A 15,074-nucleotide genomic window follows, 5' to 3' on the forward strand; every position below is an offset into this window, starting at 1 on the left:
AGATACATATGAAGTCAAACAAAATCATCATATTCAATAAGGAAAATTCTTTGCAGTCAGTTCTGCTGAATGATGAAATGTTGTCCAAGGAGTTTTGATGCATTTGGCTGAATCTGAGCACACAGAATGCTCCCTGCATTCATCCTGTTGCTTTCCGTCAGCAGTGAAATCAATAAATGCCAGTGTGCCAGTTCAATTGGCAGCCATACACGCCTAAGCCATTACAAAACCCCACCGCATTCTTGTAATCAGAAATGAGGTTACTGGATAGTTTTTTTAAAAAGCCAATCACCGATTCATTCATGTGCTTCTTTTACACATCTACTACAGAAGTTCAGCTGTTGTTAGGGAGTCTCCAGGGCTGGATTGTATTTCATTCAGTTCAGAAAGACGTCAGGTATAAAGACACATGTATTATTATTAAGACATAAACTGTATCTGTGTTCATTTAAAATGGGCAAGACAAAATAATTTAGTACCATTGAATGGGGCATAGTGGTAGTTGCCAGTTGTGTCAATTTGACCTCGAGAACTGCAGTTCAGTTTTCCCTCGTGTCTGAAGAAAGCCCAATCATCCAGTTGACAACCAGCTAACAGCTGGCCTGCAGGCAAAAACATATTGATCACGTCGTTCAGACTGTGTGTGACAGTGTGAGCTGTGTTTTCAAGGAACGCAGGGCCCCTTGATAAAAGTGTAGTCACGCTTGGATGCCACAGGACATCTTAAAATCATTGCCAACCAAATGCAATGCCTTATTGTCTCTCACAGTGTATCCATCTGTAAGTGTTTTTTGTTTTTTTGCCAGTAGTGTTATGCAGTGTGCATGGATGGTTCAGAAAACATTTCGGGATTTTTAAGAGTTGCATGCGATGGTTTGCACCAAGGTTATAATTTCATTGGTCCATATTATCCTGTGATGCATATTCAGATCATATGGTCTGAGTCAGTGTCCTATTTCTTTTCAGAGGGGGACGAGGAAGGCCACATTATTTTGCTCCAGTGGATTTTCACATGGTTTACCGCTGATATTGAGCAGGTGTGAGGGTGCTGGTGCATTTGCGTGTGTGAATGTTGGAACTTACATGAGAGGTGCGTTGCATGTGGGTCTGTTTTAGCAGTCATGCATATGTGAGTAAATGTTTGCATGGCACAAGATGATGACATGCATGAAGGAGCGCTAGCCCACAAATTGTAGCCTATTCATGCAAATTGGGGTTGTAATTTCCATTTTTTTCACAGATCAAGTAATCTCATAATGTTCTCAGACATATTACTAGAATGGTACAGATAGGAAGCTCTCTCTTCCAGGTTGCACCACAAAAATACACATAAATAGAAGTTACCTGGATGTAACTCCAGTTTTATGAGTACAGTATGTGAAAAGTGCTCTAACAGACTTTGCTTTTGGCCTACTGTGATGAAGCTCTGCATCAGCACCCTGACAAAGATGCCCTGTAAATGAACAGAAAGCCTGCAGCTTGGCTTCTTTTGAACTCAGTGAACCTTGAACGAGGGAGGCAGTTTGGCACGCAGTTAGAGGATTATGCATCTACTCATAGAACTGGAGTTACTGTACATCCATGTATCTTGTATTTGTTGTGAATCTGTTCTCCACCCTGGACTTTGCTGTTGGTTAAAACTGTCTGATACAGTATGATGTAGCTTCATGCCATACGTTGGTACACCACTGCACAATGGAGCTGATTAGAGTCCCTCAGGAGAAGCACCATATACTGCCTCATATGCCCTCTGAAGAGGACTGGTGACAAAACTGTTTTGCAAAGCCAAAGTGGTGGACCAGTAGATTGGACCAGTAATATCACTTTTGCTACAAACAGACCAGAGTCATAATTCCTACTTCCACTGGAGGGCTTTGTTGCTTCAATGTCAAGAGTTTGGGGCACTTACTGAAACAACTGATGTCATGAGTGGACAGTCTCAGGATTTACCAGAGAAGGAGGGTGTAATTAATGGAAATTGAAAAAGCTTGTAATAGCCACAACCACAGCCACACCAGCAGTTATAAATATTTGAGAACATAATTTCCTATAACCCTCATTTTCACTTTGTTTGTACCTTTTCAATCATTGAGGTTTACATTCAGTTACATTTCATTTTCATATAATTAAACAACCAATACAGTTTGATTTTGTATTTAAATTTATCAGCATGTTTTTAACATATGTTACTTTCTAGATAATTCATTAAATTTGATATTGTCAGCACTTAAGTTTTGATATCTTTAAGGTGCAGTAATATAATTTTTGTTGTTTTGAGTTCTTGCCGCTTCTCCTTTTATTTGTAGTTATTGTGCTTTGTCCACCCATTGTCTGTTAAATGGTTTGGTCAACGGTATATATGTTCCCCTCCTTCAGGTAGATCATGTTTGTGTTTTGTTGAGGTCAGTTAGTTAAGTCACTCAGTTTTGTTACAGTTCAGTTCTGTTTTGTTGACCTCTTCTAGGGCCCAATTTAACTGATAAGCACTTTTTAGTTAGTTTTCTCATTTTGGGGTGAATAAAAACATGAAAGTAAAATAATAAGAAAAATAAAGAGGAAGGAAGAACAGTGTGATGCACTTAATAAAAAGAATAAAGAACAAGGAGAACATAGCGTGCTATGATAAATCTTCTCCATGGAGAGGTAAGCATTCTCACATCACATTGTTCTTTGTTATCTTAATTTGTTTATTTTCAAGCTAACCTCCAGTTGCTGCCTCAGCAACAGTAATGAGCTGCCCCAAGGCTACTAACTGTTAGGAAGAAAAGAGATTATGTTTCCCCCTGATAGCAAAGCGGAAGAAAAAGCAAATATTTTCAATCTGACATAAACAATTTGACCAATGTATCAGTCATTAATAGTAGTAACGTATTGCTTACTCTGCCTTTACTCAATTCCACAAAACTCAGTGTTGGATTTTCAAAAAAAAAAAAAAGGTCTTCAAAAGTATCATTAAAGTAAGAAATCCCTTGAATATTTTTCATGTTTAGGTAATTAGGGACCATCTTCTTCTAAATCTTTCTGTTCTAAACCTTTATATCTATGATGCCGACACTCAAACAGTCACCCAGGCGTGCAGTGACATTTTCTTCGGTCAAAGTACATCTAACCTAAGAAAATGTCAGTGCATTATTCTTTCTATTCTCAAGCAGTGGTACAGTACCAGTACACATAAGGACCACTTACAGTGTTGTTTCCTTGATGGCTTGTCTCTTGACAGGAAAATATATATATAATGAGAACATATCATTTTCTACATTTATTATGTTTGTTTGATTTAATTTTTTCTATAAATCTCTTATAATGCTCATTTGAATTAAAAAATGTAATTCTCATAGTTAAACTACATGAACTTTTTGACATGAAAATTTTTGTCAAAATACATATACAGTGCGCCTGAATTTTTAATCATTTTTTTTGCATGTATACAATGAAATTTCACTCAACACTTCATTGCCATCATTTATTTTAGAGACTCTGAGCTGCTGTGACAATATTTAACCACTAGATGTTGCTACAGGACAAAATACAGTCCGTGAACTATCTGAACATCATAAGGAGGGAAATCATATAACATGCTAAATAGTATTAATTCCCATTATTCAAATGCAAGGGGTCACAAATTAGCCTTTGCTAGAAATCCTTATATGCAGCACATCTGTTTCATGTTATTTTAACCTGTTACGATGTCTTTTGCATTGTTCCTGACAAATAAACTAATAGATAAATAGAAGCTATTCTGTAATTATTGTGTTTATATGTTTGAAAATGATATCATATGTCATTTGGCAACCACAATATATCACACAAATGCTATGTACGTCTTCCAGAGCTGAATACAACATGTCTACAATACCATATCTATTACATTTAAATGCTCTTGAGGTTTCTTCACTGAATCGTACAAGAGACGGTTTGTGTGTGTAAAGTCAGTCCCTTCATGATGGACACAACAAAAACAAGCGTATGACCCAGTTCGTGATCCCAGCCAACAGTTTCAAAACAAGACATCAACAGCTCCCCATGTAACTGTCCTCTTCCTTTACTATGAGTTTTTTAGTGACAAAAATAAGTTATATGTAGTAGTTTCCTCAAAATAGTTAAAGAACAGTCAGTGTAGATGTATAATTACTGTAATGAAGTATTTATTCCTTTGGTCCTTTAGTTAAAAGATTTTAATATTGTTCATTTTCCTCTGAAACCAGTTATTTCTTAAGTTGTATCTCTATTCCTGAGTGTATTCTTGTTTTGTTACGATGAAAAATCCTTCACAGGTTATTTGCTGTAGCAATGTGTTATCTGACACAGAGTGGCATGACACTGTATGATTTCTTCAACCATAGATTTTATGTTTAACTTATCCTGCTTCAAGCTTAACACCAATATAATATTAACCTCTTCCGCAATGATATAGTAAAGAAAATTAAGTAAATGTTTATGGAGCTATTTCCCTATCTTTATTCAAGAGTGTGGTATATCAATTTTAGAGCATAATTTATTGATTTCACGTTCAAATTTTGTAATTTGTCCCTTAAAACCCTGCCCTCGCACTCAAATAGCCTCTGCTTGCGCTTAGACTTGCCCTGTTTCTGCTCAAACTGTGTGCTTGCATTCAAATATAATGTTGCTTGCACAGATTTCCTGCGCCCAGGCTTCAGCTCTCCTCCTCGCACTCAGGATACTTCTGCGCACTTGTGTAACTTCTGCTCTCAGATTTCTCCTCTGTTCTTGGATTTTTTGTGCAACAACCCTGTCAAAAATCCCCCAACCAATAGAAGGCCAGGTTTAGTGTTGACCAATGAAATGATCCCTGCCTCCTTGCGAGCTTGTTCGCTTTACTTCTTAGAGCGTCCCGTACGGGCGGTTACTCCCGTACTTGCTTTATTTATGACTTTTGGAATAAAAGGACGGTTCATTTATACACCAGCGCCTGAGATTTTTACTATAGTAGCCGCATGGCACAGTGCCCGCCTGTTGGTGTGCTGGAGGAGAAAACGATGTCACCTTCATCATAAACGTTTCTATGGTTACGTTACACCCGTGTGAGAAGGCGAGATGGTCGCTTGAACTTTATTTTTTATATGAAAAATTAAAGTGATAAGTGTTACACGGACCCACAGTTGTAGTTTCCTCAGGCTGGTTAGCTGTTCCTCCATCTGCTGCTGCTGGGGCAAAGCCACTGACACAGTTAGCTTAGCCTGTTAGCACCTGCTACTGCCGATGTTAGTGAGGAAAATATGCAAAGCAGCTTGTAAACCAATTAAATCTGTATTTACGAAGCAGTGTGAAAGTTAATCAGGGATCCTCTCTAAGAAATTGAACAAAACTAGCTGATGCATCATCGCAGACTGGCTGGAAATGAAGCTGCTAACGTTGATTAGCCTGATTCACTCAACACTCATAAAACTTTCATAAAGACTGATTTTAATCCCACTGGTTTGGTTGTTAAATTGTCACATTCACACTGATATGCATTTGAATTATGGCCACTACTCAGACCAAATCAGAACACCAGTCATCCCGTTCATTTGGATGGGGGTAAAGTTAGTGCGTTTCGGCTGCGGGCGTTTTGGCCGCTGCGGCACTGCACCGGACTACGGCCGGAAAGTTGAGCCAGAGTCAACTTTTGGAGAAATGCAACCCAACGTCACTGCGACGTTCTCTTCATTTGATAAAAGTAAAATTAGACTTCGCTGTCGACTTCCAGACTCATTTTAAAAAAGATGAGAGAGAGAACACCAGCAATAGAGAGAGAGAAGCAGTGGTCAAGCGAGAGAGTAAATGGAGAGAGGGAGCGCTGGTAGCGAAAAAGCCAGTGAATCAGATCAATAAAAAGTTATTTTCTGATTATTTCACAGCGGTTACGTTATAGAGCACAAATAACACGCCCACAACCACTCACATCTCCGCTCGACCCTGCGGCTGAACGCAGCACCGCCTGATTTGGTCTGAATACGCTATTGGCAGTAGCAGGTGCTAACAGGCTAAGCTAACTTTGTCAGTGGCTTTGCACTAGCGGCAGTCCGGATGGAGGAGCTGCTCACCAGCCTGAGAAAACTACAACTGTGGGTCCCAAAAGGAAGTAAAACTACAACTGTGATGGTGTATAAATGAACCGTCCTTTTATTTCAAAAGTCATAAATAAAGCAAGGGAAGTACATTTTATAAAGCCCTGGTGGGCTGGAGTGGATGAACCCAGTTAAAGAGTACCCGCCCGTACAGGACGCTCTAAGAATTAAAGCGAACAAGCTCAACAAATTGATATACCACGCTCGTGAATAAAGATAAAGAGGGAAATAGCTCCATAAATGTTGTCTGCAGTCTTGTGCCCTAATAGAAATTTGTGTTTTTGAGGGCTTTCTTTTAGAGGCAAGGCCTTAATCAAACTGTTGTCGTAGCAACAAATGGGGAATCGTTCCATTTCATACAGTTAACTTCCTCTGTGTTTGTGTGTGTGTGTGTGTGTGTGTGTGTGTGTGTGTGTGTGTGTGTGTGTGTGTGTTTATGTGTGTTTATGTGTTCAGTATCCAGATCAATGAGTGCCCTCCATGCCCTCACTCTCCCCCTGTTGTTCACCAGACAACAGTTTGATGTGCCACTCTAATACACATATGTAAAAAATCACACACACACACACACACACACATGCACACACTCATGAAAAGCAAACCAACAACACAAATACACTGCACACTCCTATATAGATGGGCTACATAACTGTCATAATTACACGGCAATCTTCATCCACCTTTTATTCATCACAACCGAGGCAGGTGGCAGAGACTCTGTGTCTAATTGCTTGTTTTGCTGCAGATGGGATTGTCCTCCTCCCACGAGTCCCTCAGTGCTCCCCACCTGCTCTCACTGCTGCTCAGGGACACTAATGAAGTTACGCCACCCCTCATTCAGGCTCTTAAAAGCTCCGGCAGCCAGCCTGATGGCAGGCCAAAGTGCTCCCCACTGCTTTCCCTTTGCCCTCTCTTGTCTCAGTAAACAGCTTGTCATTTCACATCAGCCAGCGGACCCAACTCTGTCCACTGTTCATGGACTAATCACTCTAGTCTCTCTATTCTTTTTCTCATAGATCTGTTATCAGTTCATCTCACTGCCCCTTCTCTTCCTTTAAATGTATTATATTCTATTGTACTCTGCTGGTTTACATGGTTTATCTGCTTAGAGTTGTGTATCTCTCTACCAGTATGGTTGCGACACTATAGCTTAGTTTTCACTGTAGGAGGGATGGTTTTTACCCCTGATGAACGTACTGTATCTTGTAGTATGGGAAAATTAATGTGTTTTCTTATTCATGGTCAGTCCAGGTATATTCATATTTGTCTTCTCTCTGCTGTATGTGTATCAGGTTTTCTTTGAAATCACATAACACACTACGACTGAGGGACTCAAATATATCCCTAAAGTTTAAAATTCTACGTCAACATTGTACATTTTAATGCAAGAGAGTACTTTCACACATGAAAGTCTGAACCCACATCCAACTGGCTTCCATACACACCACAGCCCTGGGATGTTGTTAATGCGCTGCAGGCACCTCAGACACTGTTAGATAATTATTTTACTCTCCCCATGTCCTGGTAGTCCTGAATATATTTAATATGGAAATGAGTTTCTAAAAAAGTGCTTGTCTGAATTATTACAAGGAACTAGATAAAACATTAATTTAAGCAGCAGTAGCTTGCAGCATTTTCTTTGCTGGATATCTATTCTTTGGGGAAAATGACAATATATATTTCTCACAAACATGCATGATAGACATACATGATTAACAATTTCATGCAATCTATTTTTTTTAATAGTGTTGCTACAGCATTTGGTATGGTGCACTTTTCACACTAACATCACCTCACGAAGATTAGTTTTCACAATGAGTCTTACAATAAGTAACTTGTCTCTTACATCTCTCAAAGTGTCCATCTGGTGTAGCAAAGTCTGCCAAATGAACACTTCCAGAAACCTGAGTATACATTTTCTTTTCTGTCAGGTAGACTTAACTGAATTTGCTATTTCAGTACTAATCAGAAATGCAGAATTCAGCCCAGATGTAATATTAGCATGTTTTATCAGTGCAAAAAACTCCTGGAAAATTTAAAGCATGTTATTCTGGAGTATTAAGTTCTGCCATGCTTTCTTTAAGGTTTGTTTTACTATACATGATAATTATCATAACCAAGCAGAACAAACATCCTTTGCAATATGTGTCTGTTTTAGTAGCTTCCTGGTCATTCTCGGAAGCATGAATGAGAAAAAAGCAAAGTCATCAAGCCCCCTCAGCCTCCAGGCTGTTGGCAGAACCTGCATCAACAACAGGTGTCACAACTGTGATATAGTTTGAAACAGCACTTACAGGTTAAAGGTATCACTGTGTGCTTCCAGTTTGCTCTCTGATAGGTTATCTATCAGCTAATCAGGTACTACTGATGATGAAAACAACTTATATAAAGTTATGTGAATATATACAGTATGGCATCAAACTTAATTGTTGGTTTGATAAGCCACCTAGAAAATACTAAATGTTTAAACAATGAGTATAAGGGAGGAGTGAGGGATTGTAATAACATGGTGAACTGTGTTTTAAAGGTATACTATGCAGGATTTTCTTAAAAATACAATGTATAGATTCATACAAAAATAATCCCTCTCAGTCATCACTTATGACCCACTAGAGGTATGTGGTGGTGTATTTTTCTGCAGAGACTCTGCCCTCTGCCTGTATTTTCTTATTCTCTTATTATTTTGCTGGGCGTCAACCTTTGGGCAGTGAGTATGTAGCCCCCAGCCAATAATAGCAACCAGGTTACATCGCTGTCTCCGTCTCTCTCCCCTGCTCTGCTCTGATCTGCTCTCTGTCTCTGTGTTATGGATGTATAAAGAGCTGCAGGTCAGTGTGTCTGTTTGACCAAGGGCATGTCTGAGCTACACACAGGCAGAGCGGAGAGGCCATAGTGGACAGGATGAAACTCTGCATTCCCACCAAATCCAGCAATGTGGCACCTTCCTGCAGGGTTGTGCGGAGGTGTGGGCGTGTTTATTTGTGCTTTAGAACATAACGGCTGTGAAACAATCAGAAAATAACGTTTTATTTATCTGATTCACTGCTTTGTTCTTGCCTGCGCTGCTCGCTCTCTTCATTCACTCTCTAGCTCGACCACAGCTGCTCTCTCTCTTTCTCTCTCTCTCTCTCTGTCTCTCTCTCTCTCTCCCTCTCCAAGCCAACTTTGAATGCTGTGTGTTTACAAACAGCAACCGACAAATCCTGCATACTATGCCTTTAAATTATATTATTTTGCTGCTAATTTCTTTGGAGTTTGTTCAAGCTAGTACATAACATTGCTTTAAAATTGAATTCCAACCTTTCTCAATTTTGTTACAAAGATAACAAAGTTCATAATGCATCTGGCTCCTCACAATGGTTAGACATAATAACATTATAAGGAGGGAAGTAGGTTTTTCCTATACTGCACCACTGACAGCAGTTAATGGATGTCCATTTAGTGACTCCATTAGTTTTTACAATCTATGCTCCATGCTATACCTATCTATCTTCCTAATTATGGGGCCCTTATCATGCTGTTCAGAGGCGCTGCTGGAGAGAGGATGTCTGGGCCATTGCCCATGGCGAATAGAGCTCTTAGTGAACCATAGCCCCTTTCCAGTTCATTACCTTGACCTCTGTGGCACTAAGTAACCAGAGGTTTGATTGAGCATCAACCAAGACTGAAACAGAACTGCTAGCAGAACTGAGGAAATACCTTGTTTTGTCATATTTCAGTGAATGACACAGAGAATCAATATGATTTTTTTTTTTTTAAATGTATACAGGAAATTATAAGCCTGTGTCATTCTGCTCTCCATAAATAGATGATGTATAGTCACTGTTAGTCTAATCTTTGCACAATGATTGTACTCATCTCATGTGGCAATTCATTCTCGATTAAATCTAGGTCTGCCCCACTGAACGGGTAACAGAGCATGGAATTGATAATGTTCTGCTATGTATACAGGCTTTCAAGATAACCCAATACAAAAACAATTTACTGAATCTTACAATTTGAGGCATTTTCTTTGCTGCTACAAACAGAAAAACATAGTAGATACAGATATAATACAGCAGAAATGCATTCTGTGTACTGTGCTTATTGTCTTTGTGTGTTTGCATCGATAGATATGTTTTTCTACATTGTGTTCTCATTCCATCAAGTGTGTGAAAGAAATATAATGTATAATTTTTACACATACAAAAGAAGAAGTTCTTTCGCTGAATGATTCGCTGAAAGATACTGGCAATAGCAGTGTGAGTGTGTGTGTCCTTGCATGTGAATTATATCTAAAAGCTGCTTTCTGGCAGCCATCAGAAACACTTAGCTGTTCCGTCTTTTAGGAATGAAATGTGAGAGTCTCAAATATTTTGGCAAAGTAGTGATTCTTCCATGAAACCTCTTAGAGTGTGAGAGGATTTATGTATTTACAGTATACGTGTCCGTTATACAAACACATTCAGCATTAAGATCACAAATTGTTGTTAGTTGTTTATATATGATAAACAGTTCAAGTTCAAGTATAGAAAAGGGGTAGGACTATATAAGTGTTTACTTTCTCCTACTCCTTTTCAGACATGTATTATTAATTTATGTTGTTTATTGAGAATGCATTAGCAGAGCCTGTAATTTACAACCTGCATTTGTTGGGATCTCAGTTGACAGTAGGCCAAAGTATATAAATGAACATCTGTCTTCTCTGCATTGCATCGAAGTGTTTTGGAACATAAGCCCATGAATATGAGTTGTTTTATCAGGTGTCATTGTGATGTTAATAGGTATGTTTCGGGTGAGCTGGTGAGGTTTCCAGGGTCCATGACTTTTAATTTGGGTGAGTGAATGTTCTCTCTGTCTCTCAGGGTTTCTCTTCTTCACTTTCTCCATCTCCCTCACACACACACACACACACACACACACACACACACACACACGCACTGCAGCTGACTTCATTTTCTATTTTGGGAAAGTTTATCTTGTCAGCCTGCTCTCACTGGCTCTAAGATATTAGACAGTGCATCAGTCTGATGTAGAGGTCCTTTAATATCCTGGTCCTTTAATTAAGCGAATATGTGTCATTTTAGAAAGAAGAAATAACACATTCTTCATCTTAAAAATGGAAAGCTGAATTCATACGCAATAAAACACTCTCTTGCTCAAATCATTACACCCAGTGGGTTTGCACATGATCTGGCATGACCATTAGCATATGCCGGCTAATGTCTCCTAATGTTAGAAAACTTTAGATTATTTCTGTCACTTACATTACTGAGCCAGTTTGTTGACTTCATGATTCCTCTCTAGTTGTGCTACTGTTACACTTCACAGCTACACTTTTTGCATTTACCATTACTCCGGAATTGCCACTTGTTGTTACAAAGGGTCACTTGTAAAATCAGGAATATTGCCAAAATTAAACCAATGCTCCCCAAAAACATAGATGAACAACTTATCCACACCCTCATTTCCTCTCACCTGGACTAGTGCAATTCATCATTTACTTGCCTAAATGAAGCAGCAGCTGCCCGTCTATAGTTGGTGCAGAATACACCAACAAGACAAGTTTAGCGAATAACACAGAAACAGCAACCAGTATTTCTTCTTTTAAGTTAACATTTGCTTGTCTCCTTGCACTGTCTTTATAGAAACAGGGAGCTGTCTAGTCTTGTACTCGTTACTGTTTGTCTTGCTGTGACTACTCTTCCATACTGTACATTTCAAATAGTTCTTTGAATAGAAACTTACTGTACAAGCTCACTCTGGATGTGGGTGGCAAAGTCTTTACTTTCCCAAAATGATAAGAAAATGACAACAAATACTGGGTTCCCAGTAACACAGACCAGGTGCTTCATTTTGACTGGCTTATCTTTGCCTGAAGCTGTTTTTGTTATAACGTTAAACACTGTGAAGAGTGACATTATTCTCCAAAAATATGGCATAAGGTCAACTAAAGCAAGAGTGTGACTGTGCCTGTTTTGGCTACACTCATGCATTTTGTATCAGATATGTTGAATACATGATTGCATTTGCCATGTTTTAAGGGGAATGTTTTGACAGGTGTTTATAGCCTTGTACACCTTCATTATTCATAACTTTCACTGGCTTCCCTGTATGTAAAAAAGATCAACTGCCATTTCCCTGAGTTGAACAGTGGGTGTTGCAGTTCAAATAAGGCTGCATTGTAATTCTCTTTCTCGCAGTTTCACTCATCAGATCACACCTTCCTCTTGACATCGTAAACGTGAGCAAAGGAATCACATACAGTATCTGACTCGATTTTTCCATGTCAGCATTTCACAAACTGCATCAGAATGGGCAGCAGGGTAAATCTGTGAACACGCACTATGCAGGGATGGTACTTGTTTATATAAGAAATGGAGGTAGAATCATACACACACAAACCTTTGTCTCATATCATGCTCATGTGGCAGAATTATCTTCTCAGTGTATTTAGGCACGACTGTGTTTGTGGTTCTGTTTAGATATGAGGACTGCCGTGCATGGCGCTCATACCGTATCTCTACTTCTGAGAAATCCTACAGTATTTATTGTATCCCTCTGGAGTAAAATAAACCATCTCATTATCACAACAAGCTCTTAATTCCTGCTCTGGCTCACACTGTGTGATCTGTGTGCATTTCTGTGCAGCTTACAACAGGCTTAAGTTTTAATGGGTGCTAAAAGATATCAACAACACATCCACAGACAGGATGTGAATGTGTGTGTTTGTTTGTGTGTGTGTGTGTGTGTAAGAGAAACAGAGGGAGAGACAGAATGTGCATTGTAGAGATCCCAGGAAAAATTGTTTACTAAGGCAAGATGCCATAAAGGGCGATGTCAACCCTCATGACTGTTGCACTGGAGTTAGTGTATGTTTGTACTTGTGTGTCTGTATTCACAAGTACACAATGACTTTTAGACCTTTAGTTGAATGTGAATCCATGTGAGAAAGGCAAATAGACCTTTATGACAGAATTAGCTGGCATGAATATAAAATGCAGCAAACAGAAGGCAAGCTGGTTCTCCTGTAACTGTATTATTTGTTAGAAGTGTTAAGTTGTGAATTGAGGCAAGTCCCTTTGGGAAGTTTGACGTTGGTGTGCTGTTACTTAAACTTATGCTATGCTATATAATGTTACAATGTTGGATGTTCATGTTAAAAGTGGCCAATGTGTCAGATAATGAGGTAAACATATGTAGAAGTAATCTCTGTGAGCAAAAAGCACTGGCTTCAGAGTGCTTTGACCGCTTAGTTTCCATTGTTTTTTTCGACTTTCAGCTTGAGCTGACATTGGCTCATAATGGATTTTCTTATATGGTCATCTGTTCACTGCTCTGCTCCGCTAATATTATGGCATTTTTCCATTGTTTTGGGGGTAGTCATGCCGAGCCATAACTCGAGTTGAGCTGGCATACTGTGAGTGTTTTTCCACTACACAGCAGGGCAAAGTAAAATAAGTTGTTTACCTGTTGGAGGTGTGCTGGTCGTCTGCAGCTCTTTATGAAACATCATCATCACTGGCTGTTTCTGCTTGTCCTGTTCCTCCCCGCATTATTTCTAACTGATCCACTGAACAAAGAGCTCTGTTGTTGTTTTGATTGGATTTTAGTGCCACCAATGAAGCTCTTCTAATTCGGTGAGGAACATGCTTCATTTCCTGTAAATTCTTCACAATAAAAGTCTCCTGTTATTTAGTAATTTAAGAGCTATTAATTTAAAGCAGTATAGCAGGAAATGTTGGGTTTGCATTAGCGACAACTTAACACGACTCTAATATGGCTGCCCCTCAGCAGGCTTCCTGAAAGCTGGCCAATCAGAATCAGAGTGGGTCCACTGGGAGGAGGGACTTAAATAGACAGGAGCTAAGACTGCCTGTTAAGAGACAGAGGCTGAACTCAGGGGCTGCATAAGGGGCCAGTATAAGATAAATAAGGAGTTTTTTGAACTGGGAATCATGCAAAGCTACTCTAGTGGAATCCAAAAATAAAAATATAGAGCTGAAAATGAGCATACAAGGTCCCCTTTAACCTTGTCAGTACCCTGGACCCTCTTAAGAGGTCCACTATTATGTAGACTGTTCAAATACAAAATTTGTTATTTTATATCAAAATTTATTTCCAAATTTGCAAATAAGTTGATACTACAGATGCCAAATATCGCATGTATGCACAGAACAAAGAATATAGAATATAGAAAATGCAGCAGTGTTGAGCAAGTTACTGATTACACATTACTTAATGTAAAAGTATTTACATCACTTTACTCATTACTCATTACTTGACTTTCGTTACTCAGCCATCAGCTCTGACAAAGTTAACAGCTAGTGTTAACGTATCCAACAGTATATAAAGTAGTTTAGCTAGCTTTGCCTCAACCAACTACAACTTCAGAATTCTGCTTACACATTAATGCACCAGTAATAATAATCATATGGTACAATAAGACACTCTGAAAAGGGAAATTCTGCTGCCTCATGAGCATGTTAGATACTTTAAGTACATTTTTGTGATGATAGTTACTGTAGTTCCACTAAAATTGTGAATACAGGATTTCTAGCAGGGTGTTTGTACTTCCACTACTAAGAGTATGTGATGCAGTGGGAAAGTGTTTTATCTACTATGAAACTGCTGAGACCTTTATTTCCTCATGAAAATACAGTATGTCTGTTGCAAATTGAAGAAAATTAATTCCCATGCCAGTCCTAAAGTAATGGCTAAGGGGTTAGAGGTTTTATTTCATCTTTAAAAAAAATGATGGGGAATATCAGTGACCTCATAGTCAGCTGTTATTTCACTGTTCATATGTTCTCACACTAAAATAGTGCATACAGCATTTATCCATCAGGATTATTAGGTGACATCTCAAAGGATTGTTTTTGTTTGGTATTAATTCAGCACTGCTCCAGTGAGACCTGCCCCTAAAGATAAAGTGAGACCACCAAGTGAACACGAAAGCCCTTTTAGAAGTTTCCTACAACAGAGAAAAGCGATTTGTCCTCGTTTTCCAAATCTCTGCTGTGAATC

The sequence above is a fragment of the Thunnus thynnus genome, chromosome 7 (assembly GCF_963924715.1).
Source record: "Thunnus thynnus chromosome 7, fThuThy2.1, whole genome shotgun sequence".
NCBI classification, from domain to species: Eukaryota; Metazoa; Chordata; class Actinopteri; order Scombriformes; family Scombridae; genus Thunnus; species Thunnus thynnus.